The sequence below is a fragment of the Vanellus vanellus genome (genome assembly GCF_965231255.1).
Source record: "Vanellus vanellus genome assembly, chromosome: 4".
Lineage (NCBI taxonomy): Eukaryota > Metazoa > Chordata > Aves > Charadriiformes > Charadriidae > Vanellus > Vanellus vanellus.
The window spans coordinates 56956512-56974553 of record NC_138909.1 but is presented as its reverse complement, the minus strand read 5'-3'; positions in this window follow the sequence as shown (position 1 = coordinate 56974553).

The window sequence follows — 18042 nt, the reverse complement described above, 5'->3', positions numbered from 1 at the left end:
ATACCTCCCCCCAGCGCTGCTGCCCTCTTCCAGACCCAACGCAGATGCCCTCTGCAACTCCCTTTCTTCACCGCACAACACTTCAACATGATAGGGGTTACTAAAAGCTGGATCTGAATCACTTCTCAAAAAGTTATGACCTTGATCCCAGACCTTTAAAGTAAATTAAAAAAAACCAAAACATTCATTGGCTTCAATGAATGATTATTCTTTACTAATATTTACCCAATGACGCTCACAACACTGTTTTGTGGATTAATCATTAAAATTACCCTACTAACCGTATTAAAAGACAAAATGCTAAGAACAGCAGTCCTGTGATGTATATAAAAAAATACTAAAAAAAAAAAAAAAGACAGTATCACAAAAAGGCAAAGTTCAAATGCAAATAAAAGTGATAAGACAAACCCCTCCTTCCACAACCTTTCAGATTTGGCTGTGTTACAGAGTTAGAGCCCTTTAGGGCGCTGCGTTACCCGCAGCCTCAGAGAGGCAGCTCTAGGCAGAGCTGTTCCTCTGATCTCTGTGGCAGTCCCTTTCTTCTGAGCACACACAGGAGACCTGACAAGATGCCTGCTGTCTAGCGCAACGTATGCGCAGCCTCCTCCTCTTCTGATTGCCCCCTGGGTGGGATGCAGGGAGATCCCTGGGCTTGCACTGAGGAGCAGCACTCCCTTTAAAGCACAGTATTTAAGAGCAAAAACCAGAGCAGGAAGAAGTCGTAGCATTTCCCAATTAGGGTTAGATAAAGGGCAAATACAGAGACAAATTCTAATAACTTTATTCACTGTCACTGACACCCCACTGACTAATCATTCTGCCAAATTTAGGCTTTTGGATTATACTGGACCATTTTTGTTTAGTTATTTACCTGATTTTTGCAGGAAGGCTCCTTTGGATTTATTTTTTTTTTAAAACCATCATTATTATTATTTTTATTGTAAAGGGCTAGAATAGTTAAAACCTGAAACTGGAAAAATGAAAAATTCAGGGATGACAGCTGCGTAGAAATTGTGCCAGACAACTGACAGGCTTGGGGACAGAGGTTCCGATTCCCGATTCGATGACTCAAGAGAGAAGTGGAACCTCAGTGGGAGAAAAACTGGGGTAGTCTAACACTTTACAGAATGTTGAATATTTGCTTTATTATTTTGTAAATCAATAGGATAGATTTGAGAGGTAAAGTATGCGTAAGGAGGAAAAAAGGCATATCTGGATGTGATCTAGCAAACAGAGGTGGCATGATTTGATTCCACTGTCTCCAATCTCAATAATTATTGCATGCAATTAATCACCTTTACTAAACCTGCAAGCTACCCCGTACTGTGCCAGCCAGCCCACATTCCCACATTACTGTTCCATTGCAGAAGAGTTACACAGCTACGGGCAGAGCAGTACAAGCGTTATCAGTCAGCACAATAAAGAAAGTTGTAACACTGAGCAGATAAATGACAGAAGCTCCTCACCTACCAAGGGGCAGCTCAACTTCGACAAATCTTCTCATTAAAATCAGGACTTTTAGCCAAAATGAAGATGTCGGCCTATTCCGTTAATACCAGAAGACTGATAAATGAACGTGCTTTATTTTTTCCAAAGCCGCCATCATGCTCCACTTTCAAAGCCAAATTCCTTGATTCCCAAGATCAAAATAAAGATATACAATACAGAGCTGGCAGTGCTGTTGCTTAAATTTTGAAGAGCCACAGATTCGCCCAGAAGTATCTACCTGTGCTAGGAATTTAGGACCTCAAACTTATATTTGATTGCTTTATCAAGGACTCCTGCTCAACTTCAACATCCTTGAAGTAAGACACCTCACATTCAAATCTAATTCCAAATCTAACTGGATAATAATTATAATTATTATTGTTGCTATTATTATTATAAGCAGCACACAGGCTAAGGCTCGATGGATTTTGGTTCCATCTGCGGTTCTGTTGCAGATTCCTTGTACGACCTTGAACAAACCACTAATCCCTCAGTAAAAGAGGTATTACACTTGCCTACCTCAGCAAGATATTCTGAGGACAATATTAAAATATGAGATACTGAATAGGGGTTATGAGAAATGAGGCTTATGACAACCTATCAAGAGTTTACAATTGTTATTTGGCAGGAATCATCAAATTTAGCGTCCCACAAAACTGCAACTCCCTCACAAGATCTGTTAATTTCCTCATAACAGTGCTCTGATAATCAGCCAGCTAATGTTAGCATTTCAAGTATTGATATGTTTGAGTGAATGTTAATTGGAGCGAACAGAGTTTAAGTCACTCTGGTGACTGGCTGATGCAACTGCATCATCCAGCATAAAATATTAAAACTGGATATTTCAGGCAGACAATAGCCTCTTTCCTCTCTCAACTCTCTAAATTCCAAAAGGGAACAGTGCAGGAGCTTAAAACTGCGGCCAGTAAAATGCGCAGCTAGATACTCACACAGCGAGAGCCTGGAGACAAGCTTTCATTTCTTTCTCCGCTTAAACAGAACAGAGACAAGGACACGACAAAGCACAAGAAAAGCACAGAGGAGAAACTTTGTGAACTAAAGACTTTCTTTGTGTAACCATCCTCCAATATCCACAAACTGAAAATGCTTCGCCACCGTGAGAAGACTATTAATAAAATACCCTCCTGGTAACTGCCAGCAGATTTGATTCAAACCGTGCCAGGCTTGTTGGAAGGGTTGTTAGCAAGTTGGCCACCAGAAGGACAAATGTGCTTTCTGAAGATGCTTAGAGTAGAACGTGGCGGCAATGAAGACTTGCAGAAAATACTTTTATCCAGATACACGTATCAAAATCATAACTTTAAGGATAGCGTACCTCAGAATGTTAAAAAAAAAAAACCACATTCAGTCATACTTCAGCTTAAAAAAGAGAAATAAGCAATTAGATATAAATACAAAACTCTGCGACAAGCCACTATAGACGACAAGACTGACTGCTGCCCACATTAGATTGTCCTGAAGTACTTTGAGGCTCAGAAATTAATCAGTGAACACAAATATATATATGTAGAAATAAGGCTTCCTAAATTTGAAAGAATGGTTAGATACAGAACAGATTACTTGTATATACAATTTTGAGCTTTCTAGTAAGCAAGTTGTGCATCCAGTTTATGGGGGTATCCAACTTACGCATTGCTAGTGGTGTATCTCAAACTGCTGAGTGCTGTCACAGTCAGGCTGTTTTGGTCATTTAAGGGAACTAAAAAGTGATTTATTGTTCACTCTGAGGAAATTATCCTTATCCCTTTTACCTATATATTTTTCCCCTCATTGGGAAATCAAGTTTTCATTTCAGTATACTGTTTCAGAGAGCAGACCATAAAGACAGTACAGTGTTTTAGGTAAAGTTGAGGCCAAGGTGTGTCACCCAAAGCTTACAGGAGTCCTTGTGGTTGAATGAAAGATGTTTATGCTTCATTCCTTATGAACACAACCTCCTTCTTCCCATAGTATCTGCAAAGGTGGCTGTTCTTTGCAAGGTCTAAATGGTTTTGTAATGGTCTAACGGTTGGAAGTTAGCTGAAATGCCCAGATACTCTTCACCTCCCTCCTACTACCAAATTTCTCTTTTTTCTTTGGTTGTAATAACATCCAGCACACTTGGAAACTGCTCTCCACCAGCAATATAACCCTTTTTCCCTGCTCATCTTCTTTCATTGGCTTTTATTAACTTTTTTTAAAAAAAATTATTCATATTTAGATCACCAATGTAAGGCAGGAGAAATATAAAATTATGCTTATGCAGGAAATGGTTACAACTGCACTCTTGCAAGCAGTTTAACACAAGTTCTTCCACTTGAGAAAGATGGGAAGTCAGCTTTCCACAATTTCCTGAAAAGTACAGAAATATTAAGCTGCCACTGTTGAATGGACGGAATAAAGCGCAACTGATCCCAAAGGCAAAACAGGTTAAGTTTCAGAAGCACGATAAAGTACTAGAATTCTTTTGCATCCCTTTCCGCCTCTTGTCTGAAACAACCAGAAGGCAATGAAGTATTTCCTCAATACAGAAACACAAGCTCCTCAATGAAGCAATAGAAACGTCTCTGCTACAAATTTAACTCGTCATTTACATCTCAGTATATTCCCTCGGCTGGTTCCCCTTTGCATTTCTTCATTTTGAGCTAGATTTCACATAAGTCAACCAGAATTTATTTCCCTCCCCCAAACTTCTACTTTGGTTTTAACAGCAAGAAGTAGTGCACAGGCTAACAGGGTTGTGGCAAAGATGCTTATCAAGCCTGCACAGCACTGTGTGCAGGGGTTGCCAACTAATCAAATTTAAACTTCTCTCCTATTCAAAGGATTTAATTCTGATCCCTCCACCCCTCGACGTTTTCCATCTCAGTCATCTTCAGGACTGAATACAGATTTGCATCCCTGATGGTTCTGACTTCAAGCGCACCTATAAAACCCATCCTTCTGTCTACATAGGGATTCCCCTCGGACATACTAGTCTGTCACACTCTTCAACTAACTTAAATTGTCAGCTTCTCTTAGTCCCCTTTCCCAAAGTGTAAATAGAGATAATTCTTCCTGAATCATGAGCCAGTACTGTCCCCAGGGCAGGGCACTGTAATGATAAACATGTGATAAAATTTCAGTAGCCAGTAAAACTTCTGGGTTTGATAATACGGCGGGTTTGTTCCAGACAATAAATGCTTAATACATGTTTGTTAGTTTGGATACAATCTCTAAACAGTGGCTCAACATCTGAAAACGATTCAGGTAAAGAGGATCACAGAGATTCAAATCAGTGAAATAAGTTTCAGACTTCGTAGCTGACAAGATCTATTTTTTCAAGATCAAAATACTAACAGAAGGTGAATAAAACAGAACTTAGAAGAATACCTGAAAATGACACCACCTAGTACCCTACGCTAATACTGTATCTTCAAATTAACATCTCTGATGCAAGCAATTTTCCAACACAAACCAGAACTCTGTTGGTGGATTCTGCAGTCATGAAGTATATTTATGCCGCTCAGCTCCATCCAGACCCAAAAGAGTGTATTTACTGCAAAGGGTTTTTTTCTTCACTGTGGTGGGTCGTATTTGCTAACTAGCGTTGCTGGGCTGATGCTGTTTTATTCAATTCAGTTTCTATAATCACACATATGGTCCTATGAGACATTCATTCTTCCCCATATTTTGCTTTCCTCACTTCTCTTTCCTACTGTAGCAAATACACAAAAGAGCTACTAACACATTTTTGAATAGGAAATGTTAATAAATGTGATTCTACAAAATACGTTCACATCTGAAGTAACTTTTCAAACCAACTTGAGGCAGATCTTCTAGTTTGTGTTGAAGTTTAGTTTTTGACAAAAACACAGTCCACACTAAAAAAAAAGCAAACTCAGCTAGGAGATGGAAGTGTTTTGGTAAGTAACATTTCTCAGGCACATTGACGCCAAATTTTACGTAAAATATAGGATGTGCAAAAAGATCACACAAGGCAGAAATGGAGCAGAAAGGTCTCCATGAATCAAACAAAAGTCTGATAGAAAGCAGTTTCCTCAAAATAATACATTGTGCCACCCTAGAGTACTTGACTGCAGTACTGAGCAACACCATGAAATCCATTGTTATTGTCCAAGCTGATTATAACACAGGAACACACAAAGGCACGTTTTAAAATAAGTTTTTGCTTTAGACTACTTGTAATGCAAAGATCCTCATAATATACTTAACAGAAATATGTATAAATACAGTATGTGTGTATGTGCACGTGATGGGTTTCCTTCCGAAAGGATAAGCTCCAGGTGTTGAGATAATTAGTGTCCTTCAAAACTATTATCCCAGAAATCAACATTTATACAATGCTATGCATAAAACATGCCTTTTTGTTCTGCCCACATGTATTGCCATAATCAAATCATATTATCAAAACTATTTAATATTCATAACACATCATTCAGAGCTATTGAAGTTACAAATTAATTGAATGGAAGAAGTGAGGAAAAAAAAAAAATACAAAAAGCTCGAAAGACACCCATAACCATGAGAGAGCCTATTTATCAAGAAAAAGCACCAGGTATTACAAGGACAGTATAACCTAAAGAATTATCAAAACTGCCAACTGCATATGCTCCACTACTATTTATTGAATGCATACCATGTAGGCTATAGGTTTCTCATGGTTCATACCTTTTTTTTCCTTTCATACTCATTTATGAAAACACAGGGAGCTTCATAATAGACTGAAGATCTGTTACACTTAATATCAGGCAGCAAGTCTTACGTGTATGAGAGACCTTTCCCAAGTGTCAGAAAAGTTTGCTTAGTCTTCTTTTTAACACCTCTTGCAAACATTCAACACATAGAGAAGTACTTTTAGTGGACTAAGTGAAACATTGCCTATCTTATCGCAACACCACCATTACCAGCCACCGACTTATCTAACGGTGAAACGCGCGTGGGAACTCTGCCAGCAGCTGTACAGCTATCAGTTACCCAAATGTACTACCAGGTTGTATTTGCAAGTAAGAGGAACTATTCAGACACCAGCACGTTATAGTATTTCTCCTCCGTGTTCGGAGACTAATGAATCTGTAATCACATGGCAGGGAACATGAGTAATATTTGTACAGAGGATTAGTCAGCACAGATGGATTGTTCAAAGGATGTTAAGGAAAAAAAAAAAAAAAAAATGGAAATATGTGAGTAATACCAAAGTTTATCTAAATTTAATTTACATCAATTTAAAGAGAGGGGATAATATCAATTTTGGTAGATTTCATGATCACTCAGCAAAACAAAGAAAGAGACATTTTAATAAGTGTGCCTGGCCCTATACCCAACGCACTGCAGCAATCAATTGCAGTTTTTCCACCGAAGCAGCCCGTCTTTCTCCAAAGCAAAGCGCCCACACATAGCTGCACAATGTAACAGCACCGTTCCTGCACCAGTGTGTGTGTTTACACTGCTGTTCTGAGGAGATAGTTTGGAGATATCAGAAACAGTCTGGCCAAATAAATAAGACACTGATACGCAAGAAATATGCCTAATCAGATAAGACAAATAGGGACCAAACAGGGAGGCGTTTTTTTTTTTTTTTTCTGTAGCATTGAGCAAATGTGCATAAGCAATCCAGAGGATGAGATCCTTCTGCTCAGATTTTCAGGAGCTTTTACTATTCCAGATTTTCCTACTCGCACGTAATAGGAAGTCTCCTTATGGAGAATTTGAACATGACAAAAATCACTTTCCAAAACACATTAGTTGTTGAAGTATCTCTCATGTTTTGAGCATTTCATTTTCATTATGCAGAATCAGCTAAATAAAATATTCAGTCTAAATCAATTTGTTAATCTATGTTCAACTGTTTAGCTGTAGAACAGGACAGACTAAAAGACATGGGGGGGAACCTTTAAATAGAATTCCTTTGAGACTTAATAATCCAAATGCATTCACCTTAGCAGAAAGTGAAGTTATAATATTCAACAGCTGGTTTTAGAGTTCAGCTTTTTAATTCTTTTCAAAATCATCATTGTGTACTTTCTGTTATTATTAAGTAGATATGCAGATGATTTTTTTTTTTGGTACATCTATGACTGAAGCTCCTCTTGCATTTACCGTGAAGAGTTAAACCCAGTCAGAAGTAAACGTTGAACTGCCCTCCCAATTAAAGAGGAGAGAATTTAGGGTCACATTAGTTTATCTCTTGCCCCCCAAACAAATTTACTTACCATCATTATTCTCTATAGTAAAAATTAGTTTCATTAATGAACACAAAAATATTTTTTAAATATTTTTTCACTCTTTCTATGTTGCTTTATAATGACTGCACTACAATGAAACTCTCTGAAGCATTAAAATCAAAGATACTAATGAACTATTAGCCATACTTGAGTGTCATAGAAGACAAGCAAATACTACCCTGAGGGGCCCTAAGGCATGTTCTGTACCCTACATTTTTTTACTATACTGTTTCCTTTTTCTTGAAGTTTTCAGTAATGATCATGCAGTCTCCAGCTGTCATTTCCGATAACACTTGCCTTACTTAGGGTCATACTCTACCCTTCCATTCAGAAATGGAAAGTAAGAGTTCAGTACGCACTACATTCAATATAACAGCAGCATTCGTGAGCAAAGAGGCAACAATTTCAATGTCAACTGCAAAATATCTGCTGGGAAAGTTTATTTCCTGGGTTGCTGCTGCTTTCCTTTTCTTTCTGCATTACAGTTTCCTGACAAACCTCAATGATATTTGCAACATCTTTCTAGATAAAAATATAATTTCTAGGGGCCAATGGCATTTTGATGCAGTAGAGTTACACAGAGTGGGGGATGCTCAGTTCTCCTAATATTTCCAGTCCTAGTAACAGCCCCATCACTGCAGTTTCACTGCAGGACTACTACAAGATGCAAAAGCCAGGGCTTAGGCATCGTGTTAAACTGTCATCATTGCCATAGGTCTCCAATAGGAGGAAACTGTTGTTTTTCCCCCAATATAGGTAGATGGTTCCTTGAAGCAACCAAAATGTTGTGGTATTTTTTTATGCATAGCATATATAGTTGCTTTCTGAATACCCAGACTTGTGCACACCATAAACATAAAAGTCAACAGAAGGTTGGGAAAGTCTCTCAAAGCAGCTTAGCATCCAATTGAGACCAAAGCAATTAAAGCCTTTCTTCTTTATTAATGGTGACAGGTGTAGCTGAAGTAAGACAGTGGTCAAGTTAGCAAGCATATGATAAACATAAGACACTAGGCAACATTATTTACTGCACATTTTAGATTCTGGGGGTTCCAGGGGAGGGGGGGGGTGAAATTCCTTACAAAATTAATTCTAAAAAAAAATAATGAGAAAGAAAATGTTAATATCATCAAGAAATGTATTCCCTGAACAGAGAAGGGCTCTACGTAAACAGAACCATATTAAAGCAAAGATAAAAACTCAGTACAGATTTGGGTTATTTTACTGACCAAAATCTGGTTGGGTATAAAGTCTATCTCAGTACTAAAACTAAACAGTACTAAAACTAAACTCAAAGCTTCAAAAGATACTGTGCCTAGTATATTGACAACATCATATCTATATATTAGATTTATTTTCTTCCTAACGAACCAATATGTTGGCAAAGCACAGTACCTTTCTCTCGTCCACAGGATTGAGGCAGTTGTGTTTGTTTTTAATTTAAAGAGGTGAAGACTGAGCAGCACCAGTAGCTAAGTCACTCAGTATGTTTGAGCTGAGACTTTCCACACCACAAGTCCTACTCCTGTTGGCACGTTCTGTTTTTCATCAGCAAGGAGGGATTTCTGAGCAGTATTAGTGACATCATCTGTTAAACAAAAGAAAAGAGAGTTAATTCAAATCAGATTTGATTAATGGGCTTTGATGATAGCAATGCCACGAAAAACATTATTTACACGGGATAACAAAACGCAGCAGAATTAGATGGCATGCAAAAATACATGTGTGGCATCTTCTTTCTATTAAGAACACATATGCAAAGTCTAATTCATGGTCATCTTCAGTAGTTGGTCCTCTTGAAAGCAGGAAGAAAGCTGCTAAGCTACTTGACAATCAGCCCAGGACAATCTGGACTTAACTCAGCATAGCTAACACCAAGTTTACATTCCTTTTCAACATGAGTCACTTGTTTGGGAGCTACAGACTTACATTGCCATGGTGGCCACCAATAAATTGGCACATACAGACCGGCCATTGTCATGGAACTTTATAAATACGAAAAATATACCAACATAAGTTGTGTGTCCTTTTGAACAGAGGACAAGACAATTTCAGGAAACCTGAATTGTATTCTTCTGTCAACTCTCCTGTACAGAGAAGGTAATGATGATAATTTAATCTCTGAAAAAATAACAGTTGAAAGAGATGCACAAAGCCTTGGTATTGTTTCACTTCACATTTCTTAATAATATTTCAACATGTTTTGTTCACAAGGGGAAACAATAGAAGCATTCGACTTTTTGTTGATGTGCATTACATGTTAGTTTGGATTGATATTTCCCATGCATAGAAAAATCTATTTCCAGAAATAAAAATATCTTTATGGAAAATACCACTCTGAAAGCTTAATGACTAGGACCATCAAGTTCCTTAATGAGTATCATCTACCCCAGTTTCCCTACAGTCTCCAAACACCTATGACAGCACCTTTATTTAAGCTGTGGAGTACAGAAAAGAGAGTAAGGTCTCCTAAGTAATAAATCTCTCACTATGCCCTTTGGGTTAAAGTTTAAGTCAGTGACTGAGTAAAAGCTATTTGGAAGAGGCAAACAAATTTCAGCAGTGTCTAGTGCAGGCATGGCCATACCGGGGTCTCCAAAGCAGAGCTATGGCACACACGACACAGAACTTGGCCTTCTGAGCACAAGAGCTGGAAGCCAGGCAAGATACCTTGTCTGAACAGCACTGAAACATGATGGATATATCTATTACTGTGTACGCAGTTCAAGCCTTCACAAAAAGCTATACTTCATATAGAATACATCAGGCTTGCATCCGATGGTACCAGTCCCAAAAACATAACTCCTAAATGACTTCCTTTGCTGGGAAGTATTGCATGCTAGTTGTTGGTTAAACGTTACAGAGTTGATTCAGTTGTTAGTGGCTGAAAAACTAAATCCTTGGGGAATAATTTACCAGCTTATTTGTTCAATAAAGACAGCCACCTAGGCAGTATGCAACGGAGAAAAAAAAAAAAAAAATCTGCATGCTCTTTTCCTTAGGGCCAAATTCTCTGCTGTGAGAGAACACTTTTGAAGAGAATGAAAGTGCAGCTAGGGCCAGATCATGGCAGGAGATCAAAGTGCTGAAACAGCTTAGTCAGCATCTTTAAGTAGAACAGAAGGTTGGAAAAGAGGAATTCAGTTTATTTATATAGTATCAAGTCTCCTCAGGGAGACAGGGAAGCCAAAAGCCTCTTTTTTATGACGTCAGATAAATCTGACTTTACCCTATCTTCATCATACTTTTTAAGTTGTCCTGTTCATAAATATTCCAGTATCATTATTCCACATAAACCAATATTTTGTTGCTTTCTTCTGGCCTTCAGGAAGCAATTTGAATCCATTTGCGTAAAAGGGAAATAGAAGGGTTTGCCATCTTAACATGTAAATGCAGAAACATCTAAGAGAAATCAACGATTTACCTGTCAAAGACAAGTAAAGACAGCAATCAGGCCAGCAAGAAAACAAAAAAAACAGAGTTAGAACAAAGTTCTTACTGAATGCCCACAGTATAAATCTCAAGTCTCAAAAAAAAAAAAAAGCCAACAAAAAAACCCACCACCAAGCCACACCAAATACACAATTTCAAATTCAAGTTTTTGAAAAAAAAAAACCTGTGTTTACAAAAGTTTTAAAAGAAGGATGAACATAGATCTAAAACCTGCAATTTCAAGTTGCCTCAATAATAGTGTGTATAAAAATAATAATAATAGTATAGTAATGTAACAGTATATACTTTTTGAAGTAGATGTTTCAGTGGCATAGCCTACCAGTGAGATTTAAAAAAGATGACTAATTAGCAATGTCTTGCAGAAACTATGGCAAGTTTGAAACATTTAATTATGCCAGTCACCAAAAGTTATTAGAGTGCTATTCACAACGAATTACCAGCAACCACTGGAAACCTACGACCCAATAATCCTTCAGTAATCTTCCTATAGCTTCTTAAAAGATACGGTAATACAAAAATAACTTAAAATAATTGGATACTTATTTTCTCATTTTCAGTAACTGCTAAGCTCAATCTACTTCTAATGGCAGTGGGGGAAGGATAAAGAGGGGAAACTGTTGCTGTGGAAATGCACCTGTTAACCTACAAACTAACAGAACATAAACCACACTTGTTCAAATTCATTCAGAAACCCAAATATATCATGCATGACAAAAGCACCTCAAAGAGCCAAAACTGTTATAGAAATAATTTGACAGATGTGATGATGTTTGATAAATTACTAATTTCACTCAATGTAATAAAGTCACCAACATATTTGCATCCTGTAGTTATAGCAGTACATGCTAAATAAAGTTGATTCATTTATGTGCTTTATTACATAATGGCACTCTAGGTAGAAGTTCAGTGTTATGAAAATGAGGGGTTTATTCCTGTTTACACGGCAATGACTTGCAATCATAGAATGGTTTAGGTTGGAAAGGACCTTGAGGATCATAGAGTTCCAACCCCCCTGCCAGAGGCAGGGACAACTCCCACCAGCCCAGGTTGCCCAAGGCCACATCCAGCCTGGCCTTGAACACCTCCAGGAATGGGGCCTCAACAACCTCTCTGGGCAACCTGTTCCAGTGCCTCACCACCCTCCAAGTGAAAAACTTCTTCCTAATGTTCAATCTGAACCTGCCCTCTTCCAGTTTAAAGCCATTCCCCCTCGTCCTATCACTACATGCCCTAGTAAAAAGTCCTTCCCCAGTTCTCCTGTAAGCCCCCTTTAGGTACTAGAAGGCCGCAATAAGATCTCCCCAGAGCCTTCTCTTCTCCAGGCTGAACAGCCCCAACTCTTTCAGCCTCTCCTCATAGGAGAGGTGCTCCAGCCCTCGGATCATCCTCGTGGCCCTCCTCTGGACACTCCAGCAGGTCCATGTCCTTATGTTGAGGACTCCAGAGCTGGACATTTCCCAAATAGTTAGGAAAGGCCAGAAAGTGTTCAAGTTTGTTTGGGTTTTTTAATTACAAACTTAAATACATAGAATATTTGGATAAAATTCTGTTTCTCACACTTTATTCCATCATGGCAGTTAGCATCACATCTTGAAAGCTACATCAATTTAAAGGTAAGAGAGTTAAACGCTGATGCCAACCAACCTCCACCCTTTCCTTTAGATTTCCAGTAACAGGCAAAGCACTCGGATACTCAGAGATTTTAGCCAGATCTGTTCACATGGGACATCTTAGTCCACTTTAACTCTTAAACAGAGGGCATTACTTGCAGAAGGTTTAAAAAAAATTTACTAAGGTGGACAGGTATTTCAGATTTCTTCTTGGAAAGTAGAACAGCTGAGGACAATTCCTCCAAAAATTGGAGTAATGTCACATACAGTCCATACATTCTGGGTGCGTGGACTACAGGGACAAGGAGAGCGCATCTCAAAAGAATTCCTTTTTCCGTAGAAGAGAGGTACTAACCCTTCCTTCTGTCCTCCACACCTCAAACAGCAACAGGCAGGGTGCAACTCTAATCTTGAGAGCAGAAAAATAAGATAAACAATGATCACATCCTTCGCATGTGGTAACAGCAGAGTAGTTTCCCTGAATATTGAAGAAGCCCTTCTTACATCCTTGTACAGCTGATCCACATTTTGAAGACTTTGGAAACAAAGGTTTTTGGTTTTAAAATGACTAAGCATAAACCATGGTAGTTAGCAACAAGAATGACCCAAATAAAAGGCAATTCCTTTAGGAATACAGTATTGAGCACATCTGTGAGTTCTCTGCAGTAGTAGCTAGAAATCTTGCTTGGCAAATGCTTTGTAATGGGAATGTACGTTACCCCTGGTTTGTTGTCAGTAGTTATTCTAATCAACAGTCAGAAGAGGGAGGGAAGGATTTCCTTCTTATCACCAAATGTTCAATATTTGAAAAAACATACTACTTAAAAAAAAAAAAAGACATTTTACTACAGTACCCTGTTTTCCAGTCTAAAGCTTTATATCCATAATATTAATTTGATTTATAACTTGACAGTAAGGCATATATTTGTCAGGCATACCAATTACATGCAAGACGACTTCATCTTCCCATTCTTGCCTCTAGTCTTTGATTTCTAAGAATGTGATATTTGCTTTGGTTCCAGATTTCCTGGGATTTCCAGCAGAGCAAACAATTTATTTACACATAAATAAAAGCAGCACAGATGCAGCCCTTCATGAATGAGACTTCACATGTCAACAACCAGAACATGCCAGCAACAAACACTTGTATTCCACATATATCACTTGTTCTCTCCTTTACCCATTCAGTTTTCACCTAATACACCATACTACTACCAGAAAACGTGATGCCTTCTGCTGTAGCTGCACCGAAAGCAGATAGAAAAGCGTGGTATTTAAAAGAATCCCAGAAAGCAAAGACAGGTGAAGCTTCAATGTAAAATATTGTGAATGCAGCATGGCCGATGGTGGAAAAAGCAGAGATCATGCCACAGTGGCATCCCCTTTCAACACAAAGGCTTACCAGCAAGAAAATACTGTGATGTGACATTCATAGAGCATTCTACATATCCTCAGCAACATACACTTAGAAAAATGAGCGACCCCCATCTCCATCCTTTATATAGTGAACAAACCTAAAGAGGAGAGGACAGAATGACTTTGGGAACTTTCTCCTACTTTTACTTCTTTTTTTTCAGTATCAGCCTTGAAGTTGATATGGCAGAAATCAAAGACATGATAAGCAGCAAGTTCTTGCCTAAAAATACTTTGATGACAACCAGGGAACTTTCCTGATCTGTTTTAATCTGTTGTTTTTATAGCAAAATATGCCTTTGGTGGATGAAACACAGAATTTTTATTTGGATACTAGAAACAATGACAAACAAAATTAGTCACTCACTTTCCTGCCTCCTCTATATTACAGCTTTCTGGTTTGGAATCCCCATAACAAATCACTCCTCGGGATTCATTTAAGCTTCTGCCAGCAATGGCGGGCTACCAAAAATAGGTCAACAATTGAAGTTTGTTTCTGTGTTGTTCTGTATTGCCCGACTGCAGATTGCTACGCCACAATTCCCAGATGAAGGGCCTACAAATGGCTGGTTGGCAGTGCATCACGCAACAGTGCTTTCATAGGAATTGATATCGTTCCTGCCACCTTGTTGTTTTAATTGGATTGTCAATGCAAAGTCTCGCTATTCTTTCTATTTTCTGTGAAGGAGGAAGCAATAGGAACTCTTGAGCGGGTGTTTCAGACGAATGTGAGTGTGACTTCCTTGTACAGTCAATGTAGCACTATAAACCACACTTGGAAAATAAGTTAATTACAGTATTTACTAGATTTTCTGTGACAAATATGGTGTGCAAACTGCAGGATACAGTTGCTTTTGTGTGCAAAAGTAGGCAAATCTATGTTATCCATGTTACATAGTCCTTATGTATAATAAAGTTATACAAAGACTTTCTTGGTAATTAAGATGACTGGGATGAAGTAATAATTGGGTGGAGAAGAGTTATTCATGTGAAATTATCTCCTTAAAAACCACCAATAATTAACCACCAATAAATCAAAGTTATGAATGACATTCTGTATTTCTGTATTCATTAAATATCAAGCACATTAGTGTTCCGTGTTTGTTCTTTTTTTTTTTTTAAACAGCTTTTTTTTTTTTTTTTCAACGAGCTTTCCGTGAGTGTGGCCAGAGACTACACAGCCTCATTCACAAGAAGAACCAGTCATTTGATACTTTTTTTTTTTTTTTTTTCAAAGAATAATAAAACATTCAACATAAGATGTTTTCCCCGACTCAGACTTCCTCGCTGGAGGCTGTAACTGGTGACACCCCTCCACCTGTTTACACAAGTTTGTGGGGTCTTTTTGTTCCCAAGACTGCCAAAGGAGACAACCTGCTTCCTCTCCCCTCCAAGACCCCTTCTCTCGCACCAAATCAGCTTCTAGATAGGTTCCATACAGCTAACAGGTCTTAGGCTTCTCAGACCTTACAAAAATAGTCTAAGCTTCTCCATGTATAACATTAACATTTATGTTACCGTGAGATTTATATAAATGCAAGAGACAGGAATGTCAAAGTATTATACAACTATCCATACTAAATCATCTACAGTAAAGGATAAAATTGGGGGGGGGGGGGGGAGGGAGTTAGCACTTCAGTAGGAACAGCGTTGACTGCATTAAGAAACTTGCTGGAATATTCTTTTCTTTATACCGTCTTAAAGACCAGTGAGTTTACTCAGGAACATTTTAAGAACAAATTAATGTATTTTGATACGCTTGCTATACAGTATTTGCTGCCTCATAAACAGATCCAGGGGGAGTTTCCAGCCACGCATAGGCTTCAAAAACAGTTCGATGCAACTCTTATTCCTTGGCTTAGTGACTTCTGCTCTGTCTGCTTGCTGCCGCACCAGTAGGGAGTTCGGCCCGCACAGGCTCTGTGGGCTCACCCCGTGGACGGGGTAAGAATATGCCATTGATCTCTACTGGCAGTAGTTTGCTTCCAGATCAGTTTCAAGATGCAGATTATCATTTTTTGTGCCCTGGACTGACCCGGCAATTGAAGCTGGTTTGCCTTGCTCTTATACAGCTTACTCAAAGACTTACTCAGAGACAGTCTGGAGCAACGAAGGTTTACGAGGCTATTTTTCCTCCCCACTCCCACACACAGTGTTCAGTACTGCATTATCAAAGTGACTGAGATGACTGATGTAGGATCGCCAACTGGACTGGCCCTCAAAGGGAATATAAGCTTACTCATGGACTAACTCTCTTCCTTGCTATTTCAGTTATTAGGGATTTTGCAGTTTTAAAGCCCGAACAAGCATTCTTCACACAGCTGTCACTGATAAAGGAATTACACGTATTTGTATGTCCAAAGTCCTTCAGACAAAGGAAAAGCAGAGGTTTCAGCTTCCAAAAAGAACTCTTATTTTTCCAATGGTGTACCTTAGGGCCTAGTATTTATTAAACTTAAGTCTAATGCAAGATTTATTAGGCTATTCAGGCCTTTTAGCTTCTCTCACATATGGTTTGTTTATTTGCTATTTTGCCTCAGCAGTTCATGCAGTATATAAATATGCATGACATTCAATTTGTATTTATATGGGTACAAGAAAATACATACGGGTGGCCCTGTACAGAAACAACCGGCCTCCTAAGCCTGAAGAACCTGAAGTCTGTTATTATGTCTTAACCCCAAAAACCCCTTATGCAAAGGCTAGAATTTACTCATTTAGCCTAATTGACTTTAATATGATTGATTAAAAAGTAAGAAATTTTCACATCAGCATTTAGCATGAGTTTGGAAACAGTCACACATGGCTAATGCTACAAATAACAGCATTCACTTTAAATTGCCTTGCGTACTCATAAGAAATCTGCACTGTGTCACAACAGCAATATTTCACGGTATGTGTTTCATTTTTCAGAGGTTTTAATAAACTATTCAAAAAAACTTTTCCTGCAGCTCTATGGCAGTCCTTCCCTTTAAAAGCCAGATCCTTACAGGTACCAGCATTCCTAAAATATGTTGTCAAATAAGGAAAAAAAAAAAAAAAAAAAAAAAAAAAGAGGAAATAGTACATTTAAAATTCCAACCAAAATGAGAGCCAAGTGCCAGCTGGAAGCTGGTATCATGTGAAGAACTGGAGAAGTATAAAGGATCACATAGTATTTCCCTTAAACTTTTCCAGTAATTTGAGATAAATTCCTGAAAAAATAGTAGCTATCTGAAACAGGTCAAAGATTTGGAAAGCTAAAATATATTCTGTCTGAACAGGACAAAATTATCCATCCAGAGTGGGTAGATAGGATATCAAAGACCCAGTAGAGAGACAGTCCACCATAATGCTACTATCTCTACTTCCATAAAATGTATATTCACTGAAACGTATGCATACACAAAGCAATACCTAGTCAAATTAGAAGTAACATTAAGTTGGGAGAAATTCAATTTTTAAAATTTCAGCGCTAGCTTTTCTTATTATTTTTGCTTTTTAAAACGCAGCCCTCAATACCTTTGAATCAACGTTGCAGGATCAACTAGCACATACTCTAAAGTATCTAAAATGTATAATTTATACACCACCTATAATCTAGTTATCAACCCTCCATCCCAGTTCCCTCCTTTCTGTCCCTTGACACATGCACCCCTATCCTCCTTTTTATTACCGACACACAGCGCCTGTCATCAGGCCACTAAAACATGAAACAAGCCAAATCATGTACACCAAATCTGCAGTTTCCCAGAACTCTTCACCCCAGAATAACTACACAGGTCATGCCTAGTATTTCTCTGTTGCAGACCGCATATGCCAAGGGAAGAGGTTTACTCAAGGTCACCCGGTGAGTCAGCAACGAGCCATGAAAA